Consider the following 16,187-nt stretch of genomic DNA (forward strand, 5'->3'; position numbering starts at 1 on the left):
CCTTTTACTAAGAGCGTACATAGATTGGCTAGACCAGTTTAATACTGATCAGTGCTAGCGAATATGTTTAAATGAAAATTTTATCTGCATGTTGTTGGAGTAGGAACATTGCATTAGGAGAAATGTGGTTTTTAATTTTTACAGAGTGCTTGTACACAAGAATATTACAGATAGGGCGTCGAAAAAGATGGGGGCCAAACTTATACTAGGTGTTAATGAGACCAAAAACATAGATAAAAAAAGTTCATATAAACTTATGTTCGAAATTGCTTTATTGAAATGTTATAAGCATTCAAAGGTCTGCTAGCAATATTAATAACTCGTTATAGACAAATAGCAAATAGACAAATATGAGTTTCATTGACAGTTACTGTTTACATGTGCTAATTTCTAATAACTTTAACTGGGGTCTTAAAACTACAGGGCTAGCTTTTTCTGACCTTTTGTTAAACTGAAATTTCTTATACATATGCGTCTGAGACGCATACAATGTTTCATAACATGCGTATACTATGTATATTATAACATTCTTGGTACAGTTGGAATATTTGAAAGAATTTAATAATCATTAGTTCGATGAATAAAAGTTTGCATCGTTATCTATAATCTTAATTTATCAGTCGCTATTGCTATTATATTAATATTTTCATTACTTTTCTCACGTGTCATATAAATATCGATTTCTGTCTACAAAATATTGTTTAAATTTTTGCATTTCATGCATCCGTTTCAAGGGTGCATTTCATAATCATCAAAAGTCAACTATTTCCAATTTTTCATACTGTGTAGCTTCAACTTTGTCTGATTTTTTATATCTTTCCTATCGCACCCGTGGTAAAAAATTGAGAGAAAAAAACATGGATCATAATATTCTTAGCTTTGAACTTAACCAGTTTCTTCTGACACATTTTTTCAAATCAGTAGAAATAACGAAAACATTAGAATGTGCAAAATAAAAGAAACACCGTGTATAGTACACATTATAATATAATAATAAATAAAATATTGAATCAAGTATAAATGTGTTCACTGCTTACATTCAGTTAGAAAGTATCAGTGACAATAGGTTATGTTTACGTTTTACTTATAATTAGATTAAATGAGGCAAACATACCTCGGTCGGAAACGTATCCCACTTAATAGTATAAAATCAGACACAAGACGTAGCAGTGCTACGTCATACGGGTAATCAGTAGCGTCGTGCATAGTAACCATCAAGCGACTGATTGTGAATATACTTTATTTTTAATGCATTTTGTAACAAAAAATTAATAAAACGGTAAGTAGCGATCATTTTGTATGTACTCATTTTTTTCACATATCACTTGTAAGAAATAATGTGTTGTTTCAAATTATATTCAGTTCACATTTTATAGTCTTCCACCAATTCTGAAGGTCAAAAAATTAACAGGAAGCACGTCGTGGACAAAAAGGTGTACAGATTTATTTCCTTCTCAAAAAAAGGAATGGTGAATACATCGGGAATTCTTTATCTTCCAATAAAAGTGATAATGAAGGTATGTGACTGTAATGTTTAGAGCTATACGTATAGCGAAGCTGTATTTGCATACGACTGAATTTGGAGCATTCGGTGCTTCGGATGGTTAAACAAAATCTGCACCATATATAACATCATGAGTAAGAAGTGTGGTAAACAACAGAAAGGGTTAGGAAGAAGCAAAAGGTCAAAATAATGAACTATATTTTTGGGGCACATTTAACGGACATATTCGCCTATCGTATTTTTAAAAGGTTGTTTTTCCTATTTTGAACTATATGTTTCATAAAATTTTTGTCCTGTTTCTTTTTAAATTACACTATACAAAGAATCGATTACTTCGATTATATTAATTTTATCATAGTACAAATTTTATTTTATTTCAATGAATTGTGGGGCACGTTTGCCTGATTTATCCTACACGTAGGAAACTTATTTTCTTAATGATTGTAAATTTCTAAACTAAACGTCATGTATAGATCATTGTATGATAGGTCATTGAATTTTTTTTGTGATTAATTTATTTTAGGTCGTATCAACATCATAAGTTATTAGCGACCACTATGATTTATATAATTTTATATTATTAGCTCGTTTCTACTTAATTTTATCTGTATCTTATTTTAATTACATAAATTGGGAGGTGTACATTGTTTGTTTAACATAACTTAATTTTAAAATTAATTCTGAATGTGAATTTTTGTAGTTTATACCGATCATATTTTGTTTCTTAAATTTATATCAGTTATGAAACTAATTGTGTCGTTTGCTTTTTGTTCGTCGCACCATGCTAGTTGTAGGTTATCAGAAATATTAAATTTGACTCGGTTTAACTGGAACGAAGGGCAGTCGACCAAAAGGTGTTTCACCGTGATGGGAATATTACAATGCGAACATATCTCGGGTTGGTTTTTTGTCGTCAGGTATTCATGGGTCAATCTGCAGTGGCCTATACGTAGACGAGTGAGGATTACTTGACTTCTACTATTTTTGAGGTGGGGTTGAGGGTTTTCAAATATATGCTTCCTAATTTCGGTGATTTCTTTTGGTCTCGATTGGATCCATTTGTTGTTCCAGTATTCCTTGTTCCTTTTATATAGGTATCTCTTTATGTCGTTGTGGGTGCATGGCAGATTATAGTAGCGACATTTCGTAGCTTCTTTAACAGCTTCATCTACATGGTCGTTGTCGCTTATTCCAACATGTGATGGGATCCATACATAAATAATTTCTTTATTCATAGAGGAAATTTCATAATTTAGATTTATTATGGATTCAATTATTGGATCTTGTGTTGAATATGGTTTAAGGTTGTTGAGATTTTCTACAACACTCATTGAATCCGTACATAGAATAAATTTGGAATTATGAGACGATTTGATTGCTCCCAGGGCTTGTTTTATGGGAAAAGCTTCACAAAAGAAGATAGGAAAGCAGTCGTGTAGTCTGTATAGTCTTTTAGTATCTGATATAGTTATAGCGCATTCTTTTTCTTCATTAGCACATGATCCGTCTGTAAAAATTCTTGTATGTTTGGAATATTTATCTTTTACACTGTTGAACAATTGTTGGTATATTATGGGATTTGTACACTTTTTTTGGAATTAGGTTATTAAATGTGGTTTTACATCAACTACGAAGTTAAAAATACATGGTAATAAAAAAAATCGAAATAGCCTCAATGTTTCGCGATATCGACCAACCTGACACGAAATTACGAAGAAACAGTAATCATATCTATAGCCGATTTGAATAAACATTCAAACCTTCTCGGCGACATTGGCTCTGAATATTAACATGACTTTCTCCTCCATGTCGTAAGCTAACCTCATGTGGTGCACGAATCAAAAAGATCAGAGTCGAACCCCATCAGGGGTTCCAAGCCATCTAACGTAACCATACCCTAGGTACCACCGGTCACCATGACCACATATCTCAAAGATATGACCCATCGTAGGGTTTTCTGAGCCAAACATAGCTCGTGCCTGGGGTATTTCCGGCTCGCTCTGATAAAATACTCAAAAAGCACGCTCAAACATGAGAATTGAAGTCGTCAACGTTGACGACTCATGCGTGCACCACAGCTGCTGGGTTTTCGGCTAGCCTACATGGGAAATGTCCAGCGAGCTGATTTGCTGAACAATTCAGTATATTTCCATTAGATAAACCCCAAACGTTTACTAATTGGTCACTTAGGTCAAGGCCTACCTCGCTGGAATATGCTCTGCGGCTCTTGCTGACGGTTTGATATGGAAGGAGAAAGGCGAAGTTATTCAAAAAGGATACTTCAGAGTATTCGTTCAATTATTATTCGGTTATCTTTGCTGAATCGACATCGTTGAAGTCGCGAGACGTCCTCAGCTTCATTTTCAGTAAATTCTGTATAATAAGCCTTTGGAGCATTACAAACAAAACTACAAATCCAATTGTACAACCAGTGAATTGAAATTACAGTAATGTTGCGGACGAGAGCCGTTTCGTCTACACGGACGAAAGCCGTGGTTTATCCCCACTACCTCGTTTGATACGTGCCGCCGAGAAACCAATTCTTGGAACCATCGCGTTCGAGCTCGACGCCCGAGAACAAGGACGTCATAAAAAACAACGATAGCATTAGGGATTTAAATAGGAAAAATTGAAGTTTCTTATTCGCAAACGGATTTTCACGCAAGTAACACCAATCGATTCCTTGTGCTCTCCCGATTAAAATGATGTCAAACACGACATGATTCCGATTATTTTTAACAAAGATACATAAAACTTGGTTTGTAGAACGAAAGGTCATGCTCGTAAACAGACCCGGGCGCGACTCTCGTCCGCGAGTGGTAGTCGATTTTAAGCACGACCAGTCCCGAGCGCTGCTCTCGTCCGTGAATGGTAGTCGATTCTAAGGCACGACTAGACCCGAGCGCGACTCTCGCTCGCGAGTGGTAGTCGATTCGACGAACGCGGCTCTCGTCGTAGGGCTAACTCCCTATTATGTATTCCCTCATATTTTTGTGTTTAATTATTTAATCACTGAAATTATTAAGAAAATGAAAGCGTAATACAAAAAGTATGTATATAAGTTCCGTTTTAAATGTTTAGAAATTTTTATTTTTTTATTTTTAATATCTTCTTTCCGACATCGATTAAATATAATATACATAAATTCTGTTTATGTCATTTTTAGCTCGTAAAGAACTGATAGAAAAGTAACTTTGACGATTCTCCGTAACCGTCGCAGGGTTCCAACGTTTATTATTTAAATATCTTTATTATAAATAATAGGAATCATGTCGTATTTGATATCATTTTTATCGGGAGAGCACAAGGAATCGATTGGTGTTACTTGCGTGAAAATCTGTTTGCAAATAAGGAACTTCAATTTTTCCTATTAAGTCCCTAATGCTATCCTTGTCTTTTCTGACGTCATTGATTTCGAGCATCGAGCTCGAGCAAGACCCTTTTTTTTGCTTCTCCGGTCGTGTACCAATTATCTCGGCGACCGAGAGCAAAGGAAGCCGAATCGACTACCAGTCGCGGACGAGAGTCGCGACCAGACCCGAGAGCGGCTCTCGTCCGCAACATTACTGTATATACATTTGCAACTAATAATCGTGTTGGAACAATTTAATATCCTTCTAACCCTAACCGGGAAGAAGGAATTTACGCAACTTCACGGTGGTGGTAACTCGCGTTACAATTTAAAATAACGTGAAGTTTACCGTGAAATTGTGCTAAAAAACACTCAATTTAAGAAAAATCGACGTAACCTCAATTTTTTATTGAATAAAAAGATTTTTTGAAATTTTTACTATTGCAGTTTGTTGCCATCAAAGTTCTGAGTAACTATTATTCAAAACATTTCTTTCCGTCGGATTAACGCAAGTGTCTGAAAAATCGTGGCGACCGTTACGATGAACACCTTCTTGTATAATACGATCATCAAGGATAAGTTAAACCGGTTTCCACGATAGCTCGTAAACCTGATCGTGAATGAAGATCGTATCTTATTGATGATTAATATGTGGAATTTTGCTATTTCTTACTTCGTCTGCACATTTAGTCGTTAAGTATTTAACAAGTTCACGACGCAACGTGGGTTGGTGCGGTACATTAACATTTGACATTTAGCCATTCGTTGCTACCGGTCATACACCAGCTCAGACGATTCTAGGCGCAACAACACGGGTGCTATTGAATAGGAGAAAGAAAGACAGAGAGTGTCAATGTGACCAGAATCGTTTGAGTTGTCTATACATTAACTCCAATAAATGATATAATGAGAAAATATTTCGCTTTTGGCTGAACTTTACTTTAGGGCACATACAATCATTGACATTTTTTCATATTTTGATATGAATTGAACAAAATACTATCCTTAATTTTAGGAATTCACCGGTTAAAGGTTAAAGAGTTAGAGAAGGTGTTTATAAATATATGAGACATATTTGGAGAATAGATTCTAAACACAGAGCCAATGAAAAAAGTTCACGTACATGTATGTTCGGAAACGCTTAGTTTTTTCAGTTATGCACTATTTTATATTGTGTACGATGTGACGCTTTATAATTCATGATCGTGCGCGCTCATTTAAGCAGTTGAAGTATCTCTGGACCTAGTAGGACTTTAAAAGATATTTAAGCGAAATAGGCAAGAAATAGGCCAACGTTTTACGGAACATAAAATAGTATGTAGGACAAAGTGAGGACAATGATAACATTTTTTACATTTAGCCTAGCTGACAATTACCTTTTAAAGATATAAAAACAAAACGTATGCCACAAAAAAGTATGTTTGTCGATCTATCATTTGCCCCCACGTTTTAGTCTCATGCGTGTTTTGCCTCTGTTTTAGAATATTTGAAGGCGCACAACAAGGAGTAGGAGTTTGAATACTGTGAGGATGACAATTGGAATGGCTGTGTGTGTGAGTGTATGCGTGTGTGTGGATAAGAGATTTTTATTTACTATACATTAATGACTAGTAATGTTAAACTTTTCGCTAACCATGCGGAATTAGATTCACTACTTCAGCGACTGAGAAGGCAGTGACACGTTTGGAAGGTAATTGTTAGACATCCCTTATGAACAATATTTCCACATTTAGTAGACAACGCCTACCATCCGCAAAATGGGAGCCATAGCCATTACGAATAGGGTTGGAAAGGGAATAGTCTCAAGAGGTTCGCGCGCTTGGCTGATCCTTTAATTACTGCGATAATATTCGAAACTCCGAGATTTCTGTCAACAACTATTCAGTTGAGGCACAAGAAGTGCAAGTACGCAGCAAACGCCAGTTTTTACCGCGTAATCCTAATTTTAAATTGTTGATAGCAAAAAACACTGTTTGCTGAGAATTCCATAAAAATCATACCAACTTTATATTATAAACTTCGTTCTAAAAAATGATGATCGTAGACTGTCAACCGTTCTCGTTCATGAAGAACTGAGGATTCAGAAATTGATTAGAAATGCCTGAATTGAGATACAGTAGAACTAACATGAAGACAAAAGCGATCGGATAAGGAGACTTTCGGATAACAGAATAATCACTTGTTTAAATGTTAATCTTCATTTAATCAAATAAAAATCAGCAGAATTACATGCTAAAATAAAACGAAAGTAAAGCTAACCAAAACTGCGTTTCAAGCTTCGTTTTCGAGTTATGAAACATTGAGAAAATGCTTAAAATACCCGTGAAATGTGTCTCAGTCGAGACTTATTCCTAGTGACTTCGCTGTGTCTGTCCAGTGCACAGCGACAATAGAATAAGTCCTAAATTAGACACATTTTATGTGAATTTTAAACGTTTCTGCAACAAATAATAACTCTGAAACGAAGCCCTAAACACAATTTTGTTTATCTTCATCTTCGTCTTATTTTAGTATGTTTTCTTTTTTAAACTTCATTAAACTTTACAATTTGTCCAAAGAGGACGACCAGTAAATTATATAGTCGGTATTCGGTGGATATATCACGTAGTTATTTTCTAAACAAAAATCATCAGAGAAGTCATGTCATGATACCAAGAAGTATTTGCAATCTTCTGGGCAGCTAATTCATTGGGGTGATAATCCAATTTTGTTTTGACACGGACGTTTCGGTTGCACTAATAAACACTCCGCGGGACTCTACTTCGATTTCCCGAAATAAAGATTATAATTATGACTTTTATGACTAACAAATATATATTTTAAGATTCAAATGACATTAACAATTCAACACTTATATTTAAAGTTAACAAAGTTTCCAGTTTGCGTTTAAAATAAAAGGAATAATTTCGTGAATTGAGACGAAGGGTTCGTCGAGCGCTATGCGAATTCACGGAAGTCTTTTTCTTGGTTGATGTTCAAAACGATATCTGCTGGTCTTCGCGTTCCGTCTTTCCAAGAAAGCTCCGTTGAGTCTGATGGGGATGGTTATCACAACCACCATTGGTTGAAAATAGGTGCGGGAAATCTCTATTTCTGTATTGGCTTAAGCTGCCTTTCCTTTTTTCTATTGGTCAGTTGTGTTCCTTCCGGTTCCGTTTTACCGGCACGGTTTAAGCGCGAGAATCGGCAAATGGTCAATACTTCCGCCCGTTCCGGACAAGACTTTCTCAAAAGAGTTTACAACAAGTTGTAAAACAGCAGGCCTATTCTCCCCGAAGTAATAAACGCGCTGGTCGAGCCGCTGGACAATACCGAAATTCGGCGGAACGACGATGACAATACTGAACACCGGAAATTCCTTAAAATGAAGACTTAAGAATACGACAACGCAGAATTTTGAAAGGGAAACCCGGAAAAACCTATGACGCATCTCACCATGTGCACGCATTGCAACTCGTCTCTGGACAAATTTCAATTTGCATTTATTGCATTGTCGTGCAATGTTTTCTGTATTTTTAGTTCTAGTTTTAAGGACTTTACGAATTTCATCATTTCTAACATACCATGAAGCGTTTGTTATTGTTTTAAGAATTATTGATTGTATTGTTTCCATTTTTAACCTGTGGCTTTTGGCTTCCATGGTCTACATTTGACTGCCATATGTCTGTAAATTAGAAGCTCAGTATCTAGGCTTAATTAGAACATATGCTGGCAAGTCAGTACATACTTTGCCTTCTGATACGAATTTGACCGATCTTTGAACGTATATGTTGCTGCCACGTTAGTTTGGATTCCAGAGATAGTCCTTATTATTTGACAGTTTTAACGTGCGATATGTTAGTATTATTTAGTGAAACTGGAGAAACAATGCCTTTTCTTAGTGTAAATGTAACCTGTTTACATTTATCAATGCTTAGTTTGATCCTCCATTGATTTAGCCACTTTTCAACCCTAGCAAGATGCTGTTGTGATAGGTCTGACGCTCGCTTTAGGTTTTGGTGAATGGCTACAATAGTCGCGTCGTCTGCAAAACAGTATGCGTCCGTATTTTCTATAGTAGAAATATCGGTTGCATGTATCGTGTATAAAAAAAGGGTCAGCACGCTGCTCTGCAGACCACCGGCTGTAGATGTTTGAGGTTTCATCCTGACATTTAACAAAGAAATGTGCGATCTACCAAATAAAATTTAATAAACTAATGGAATGGATTGGGGAATGTTTGTTCTAGTTTTTGTAGGAGTCCCTGACGCCAAACTTTGCCAAATGCTTTCTCTATGTGTAGGAAAAGGCAATGCAACACTATTTTTGCTTGAAACCCGAGGTAATTTTATTTATTAACCTGCTTGTTTGCTCGATGGTTACGTGCTTATTTCTGAACCCAAATTAGTACAATGGAACTAGTTTTCGTTCAGTACTTACTTTTTCATTCTGTCTAATATAATCTTTTCAAGAAATTTTGATAATATGATTAGCATCGAGATGGATCTATAAGACGATAGTAAGTATGAGTCCTTGCCAGGTTTAAGCAGCATAATAGCCTGTGCTACTTTCCAACTAATAGGAAAATCTCTATATGCCCCATCACGGTTGGTTTCACTTTTTTGCTGGAAAATGTTTTTTTACGTAGTTTTTTACGTGCCCAAACTTTGTCGATTGTTCGTACTAAAAAAGACTTCGTCTCACGCGCACTTTTACTTAAGTACCTAAGTACTTGGCGCGAGACTCTACCGAGTCCCCTAATATTTAATTTTCAGTGTTGCACTGTAAATTATAGCGAGCATTTTAATGGCTTTCAGCGGAAGTTTTTTAATAATTTTACCGTCTGTTAAATTGTAATCAGATGTTTTGTTAGCGTTGATGTCCGTGATAACTTTTTTAATTTCTTTTATGATGGTTTTCGAGATATCTGGTATTTGAATGCACGACTTATTGGGTGTTGCATTTAATGTTGTTATTACATTGTTTACAGCGTTGAGTTGAAAAATGCCATGTAAGTATTCGGTGAAAGTGTTAGCTTTTTTGAGTGTGCTCCAAGCCCAAGTGCTGTCTGGTTTTACGATAGATGGTAGTGGAACGATTGATTGTTTCAATCTGCTGATGACTTTCCATAATGAGTAGTTCGTATCGACATTGGGGAATAGACTAGGAAGGCATATGTGGAATTCTTTATTACAATATTTTAGAATTAAATGTTCCACTACCTTAGTAACATGTATATTTTAGTTTTCATTTAAATTTGGTTAGTTATATTATGCTATCAGGATATGTATTAAACTTTCTCTTGAATCCTGCTTGTTTGATGGGAAACCAGCCATATTTTAGCATGGAAAATCACTCTTTAAAATTTCTGACACCTAGTTTCAAACACATTGTATAATCTCCGACAATTCCACCACTGATGGTAAATATCAAAAGGATATAGAGATATCGCAACAAGACATTGCGATGTGAAAAACTGTTTTGTGAAGTTATAAAACAAGGATTGTTATTTAATTTTTTCATTACCTATATACAACTAATTCTCTAGATAAATTAGATGTACGAATGTAACATGTCAAGTTTTACATGCAGTTTATTCGTTTATTAATCCACAGTACATGTATATACAGGCTTAATGACTATTAAAATTATGATAATTTTGATAATTATAAATATGATTCTATTAATAATTGTGATTCATAGTTAAGTTCATCTATTATTAACAGTGATTAATAAATTTTCTAAAATTCTTGAAGTATGAAATTTAATCCCACATAAAATTTTAACTTCTTGTGCCTATGCTCAATCTTATTGCTAATAATTCGCAGTTAGTAGTTCCTGAAAGCAGAAGAAATGAAAGCATTTTCATATTTATTATTAAACAATAATAAATTTTCAGGTGTTTGCGAAAAAGTTAATAAAAATAACTAACAAAACAGTGAACTGAACTGTAAAAATACACCTTCTCACCTTGGGCGCTCATAATTTCTTTATTTTACTATAATCTTTCAGCACTCACCATTCTTGTCAAGTCGAGTACCACGAGGTCAACATGAAGAATGGATGATCTAGAGCTGTGACAATCGATCCTTATTGATCTTATTGATATATTGATAGCACCATTAATACAGGTCACTGATAGGAGTAACTAAAGTCTAATCCTAGTTATTTCAAATTATTATTAGAAATGTTGTTAACAATAAATTAATGACATTTCGAAAAAACGCAGGAACGATGGATTCTTATATGTACTAGTTGTACAAGTTGTACTAGTTGTACCTTTTATACATATACATTTAGTAACCACATGTTCAAGTTTCTACGTTCTAACTTTTCAGGGTTATAGCGCTGTAGACGTTGACGCCACAGTAGAAAAGCAAACATAATAAACAGAACATGTGATCCTGTAACATAGTAGAACACAGAAGGTGTCACATTATCTCCAAAACTTCTCACGACAGCAATGAAATATTTTTGTATACTAGTGACTTTTATACCCAGTGAATAGATATTGTCTAAAATTGAACAAATCCTTTCTACAAGAAGAACCTGCTTGGAGGCAAAGCACATAAAAATATTACCTATGCTAAGTTATAACAAAAGTTAATACATTTTACTGAAAAAATTATATATTGTACTTTATTTCCATATACTTTATACATATGTATTCTTCTACTTTATCGACAACCCTCAACAACATGTCTAATAATAACTTTAAATATTAAAGAATAGATACTCCATTCACTCCTATCGATTATCAATATCTTAATAGTTGCCTATATATAGAATTATCTATGACATTTCAATATTATCTCTATTTATTGACTATGATAGCGATAGTCATGGCAAATCGTCGAAATCTTGACATTCATTAGGATTCTTTTAGTACAAATTTTGACAAACTGTTTACTGACACTGACAACGAACATATCAAAAGCAGTAGAGGCTCGAAAATCTTCGTTTTTTATGAATAAGGTCGTTTCCTATTCAAACAAACCTCTAATCTAACAAGTAAGATTCTGAACTGAAGAGAATTGGAGAGACAACTCCCTTTAACAGACGAAGCTTCGTTAGTTTTATTCTATTTTCTTTTATCAAAAGCGTACACGGATTGGCTAAACTGGTTTAGTACTGATCCTTAAGATAGCGAGTATGGTTAAATGGAAATTGTATCGACATGTTGTTGAAGGGGATGCACAGCTTTAGGAGGAATGTGACTTTTGACTTTTATAGAATTCCTGTATACAAGAATCTTACAGAAAAATTTATAATAAAAGGAAGACGATAGAAAATAGCAAAATCTCAATAATTTCGTACCTAAAATATTAATAAGGCATTACTTTTTGGCCCCAACGAATAAGATAAGGGGAGAGTATACAGGGCAAAATTAAAAGTAGTTAATCTCCAGTAATCATAATTCCGTAACGAATGCAAAAAATGCAAAAATTCGAAAGTTATCTCGTAAAGTCCATATTTATATTTTACTTAAAAGCTATTAAAGGTAATTATTAACAATCGTACAATTGCGATAGAAACTAAAATATATGAACTTTTCCTGAGATAAGAATCGAAAAGCTCAATATGAAAGTTTATTTTTTGAACAAACTAATTAAAACACCCCTTAGTACTACAGAAATTCAAATTACATTACATAATTGTAGCATCAATTTACTTCTTAAAGGGACTTCTCAGTTAATGTTTTAATAATGGACATACTTGTTTAATTATTGTTTAACCTTCAGTTGTGCTGTATAGGTTGATAAAATAAATAATGTTACACATTTTTAAAATCTTTTACATAGAATTACTTCTTTAAACAAGTTAGATACGTAACATGTCAAGTTTTTGCTCCTATTCACTTGTTTAGTATCAATCCACAATTAATGTGTATGCAAGATCAATGATTATTAATTGGTTCATAATGAAGTTTATGTATTATCGACAGTATTAAAAAATTCTCGAAATGCTATATGAATTTTAATCCCGTATAAAATTTAAATTAGTTCAATGTATGTTTTAATTCCATTATTAGCAGTTCCACTAGCGCCTGTTCACTATCGTCTGAAATCAGAAGAAATATGTACGCTTGAATGTGTTCTACTCTGTAGGTTAATCATTAATAGTATAATACATCTATTAAAATGCTTTTCACCCGTAAATAATAACAAATATTCAGGTGTTCGTGAAAAAATCAATAAAAATACCAAATGACACAGGACACTGAACTGTGAAAGTATACCTATTGACATTGCTCGTCTAAACTTCCCTTACCGCGGTATAATTTTTCGACACCTCCCTGTCGAGTCACGTCGAAAACCAGAACGACATTTTCTGAGAGGTGGATTGATAACCTGTAAATGTGACAATCGATTCTTATTGATCTTATTGATATATCTATCAATAATATCACTGATAAGTACAATCAATAATATCACTGACATCGATAACTGGTAGGAGTAACTAGGATCTATTCCTCTTTATTTAGCGCTATTATTAGAGATGTTGTCAACGGTCATCAATAGATAGATGACATTTCAGTGCATAATTTCTGTCAACTATACCTCCCTATACCATTCCTGCTACACTATAGTACTAAATGAGCAGGAACCATGGTCTCTCACATGTATCTTTTATATGCATTCAGCGACCAGTTGCTCAAGTTTCTACACTACAATTTTCCGGGATTATAACGCAATATTCGTTGGACCCACACCTTTTGTATTAACGAACGACAGAATCATCCCGTACGAAATGAATGAATGCAGTAGATAACATTTTTTATGTCACTTTTACAGTCACTTAAAAACAAATATGAGAATCAGAAAATGTGGCCCTATAACATGATGGAACACAAAACTTTTCACAAAAGCAATGAAATATTTTTATAAACCAGCGACTTTTGTACCCAGCGAAAGAATATTCTCTAAAACTGGACAAATCTTTCACTGAGATCTTAAATCTCTCTGAGATCTTAATGTTTTTTACAGGAATATTACTTGTGATAAATTGCAACAAAAATAAATACATTCTACCGAAAGATTACGTATTGTATTCTATATTTCCATATGCATATGTACGTTATATTCTTTTAATCTATCGATATTCTTTAGCATTTCTAATAATAACTTTAAATGTGAAGGAACAGATATCCCCATCATCCCTATCCGCTATCAATATCTTAACAATTTTATCAATATTTAGTGACAATGTTAGTGATAGTCATACCTGGTATATAAAAATCCGTTCAGGCAGCTTGGTACGTCGTCGAGTCGTTGGCGCTGAGAATGATTTGTCAGATAGTGGCAAACTGTTTACTAACACTAACAACAAACATATTACAAGCAATAGAGACACGAAAATCTTCATTTTTTTAAAAGAAGGTCGCTCTCTGTTCAAACAAACCGCCAGACGAGTTAAAATCCAACTGTACTGAATCTGAGAGAGAACATCCTTTAAAAGGCGAAACCTCGCGGTAACATCTTCGTCAGTTTTATTGTACTTCCTTTCATCATAACCATATACAGACTGGCCATACCGGTTTAATATTGATCACTGATAGCGAATAGGTTTAAATGGAAGTTCTATCTATACATTGTTGGAGGGGATATGCTAAGCTTCTTTCATTAAAAGAAAGATGCAGTTTAGTACTGATGCCTAAGATAGCGAGTATGTTTAAATGGAAATTGTATCGACATGTTGTTGGAGGGTATACACAATTTTAAGAGGAATGTGACTTCCGGTATTTATAAAATTCCCTATACAAAAATATTACAAATGTATATATATACATTTCTAATACAATATTTCTATGTACATATTTCTAATTAAAAAAAGGACAATAAAAAATGGACAAAACCTAAGAAACTTCGTTAGTAAAATTTTAGTAAGGCATCATTTTATTTCATTATAGACTCCAAGAAATTGTAAATGTACAACTGTCTATCGCGAATGTGATGAGAAAATTCTTTAAGCACTTTAGTTGGTTAATATTAATCCACAAAATCAATGATTATTATCAATTAATTCATAATGAACTTTATTATCGGCATTATTTAATAAATTTCTTGAAGTTCTCTAAATACTACGTAAATTTCAATCCCGAAAATAATTTAAATTCCTTCTATCTGTGTTTTAATTCCATTATTGGCCGTTCCACTAGGGTCTATTCACTACTGTCTGAAATCAGAAGAAATGTGTACACTTGGACGTGTTGTACTTTACATGGTACTTTGTAGATATTTAAGTATTCGTGGAGAATTAAAGAAAAATATCAAAACGAAACACTGCAATGGATTTGCACAAACAACCTACCCACCTTCGTCCTCCATTATTCCCTTAGATGCTTATAGTTTGTCGACACATCCCTGTCCTATCACGTCGATAGCCAGGAGGGCAATTTCTGATAGGAGGACCGATGATCGCATTCATAGGCGGTTGTACTGGTATATTAAATGGTGGAGTCCTTGACATTGAGTAAGGTTCACTAGGTTTTGGAAGACTACTCACTAACACTGACAGTGAACATACTACAAGCAATAGAGGCTTGAAAATCTTCATTTTATTAAAAGGAGGCCGTTCCCGATTCAGACAGACCTCTGGGTGAGTAAAAATCCGACTGTAGTGAATCTAAGAGAGAACTCAGTTTAAAAGGCGAAACCTTGTGATGACATCTTCGGTAGTTTTATATACTTCCTTTCACTAAAAGTGTACACGGATTGGCTAGACAGGCTTAATACTGATCACTGATAGCGATCACGTGTGAATGAAAATTGCGAAATGATAGTTATTATGTTATTAGAGGGAATACCCTATGCATCACGAATGTGACTAACAATATTTATAGAATTCCATTATACAAGAATAGATAGGCACTATAAATAGATATATCTTTATATTTTTTATAAAAGGAAATCGATAAAAAATGGGCAGAATCTGGGTAACACTGATATCTAAAATATTAACAAAGTATCATTTTATAGGACCCAAGAAATTGTAAATGTACAAGTATTTACTATGAACACGATGGAAAAGTTAAAAAAAATCAGAAATAAACAGGAGGGTTTGGAACGAATGCATGAAATGCAAAAATTCGAAAGCTATTTTGTGAATATGAGTCGATATTTACCTAACCAGACTTTGGCTATTTTCTACCTCCTTTTTTGAAATCAAAATTACAACGTAGAATTCCTTTAACTTTAAAACTTAGAGATAACAACGTAGAATTCTTTTATCATTCTCTTTGAGTTGATACGACATTAACAGTACGAAACTATAATATCCACGTAAAAAATACATTGTATGTTGGTATATTAATGCAACATATACAAATACTAACAACATTGTCTAAACCTA

The 16,187-nt window shown here is 34.0% G+C and overlaps 1 protein-coding gene and 1 long non-coding RNA gene across 2 annotated transcripts in view; both read right to left on the minus strand.

The window, feature by feature from the left end:
• The window catches only part of LOC143180498 (metabotropic glycine receptor), a 259,155-nt gene that overhangs the window by 168,843 nt on the left and 74,125 nt on the right, over positions 1-16,187 (minus strand). The window lies entirely within an intron of this gene.
• On the minus strand, positions 12,472-14,357 carry LOC143180884 (uncharacterized). Its single transcript, XR_013002198.1, has 3 exons — positions 14,061-14,357; positions 13,107-13,186; positions 12,472-12,896 (listed from the first exon to the last, which is right to left on the minus strand). It is a non-coding gene; the product is annotated as an uncharacterized LOC143180884 (long non-coding RNA).

The sequence above is a fragment of the Calliopsis andreniformis genome, chromosome 6 (genome assembly GCF_051401765.1).
Source record: "Calliopsis andreniformis isolate RMS-2024a chromosome 6, iyCalAndr_principal, whole genome shotgun sequence".
In the NCBI taxonomy this organism is placed as follows: Eukaryota; Metazoa; Arthropoda; class Insecta; order Hymenoptera; family Andrenidae; genus Calliopsis; species Calliopsis andreniformis.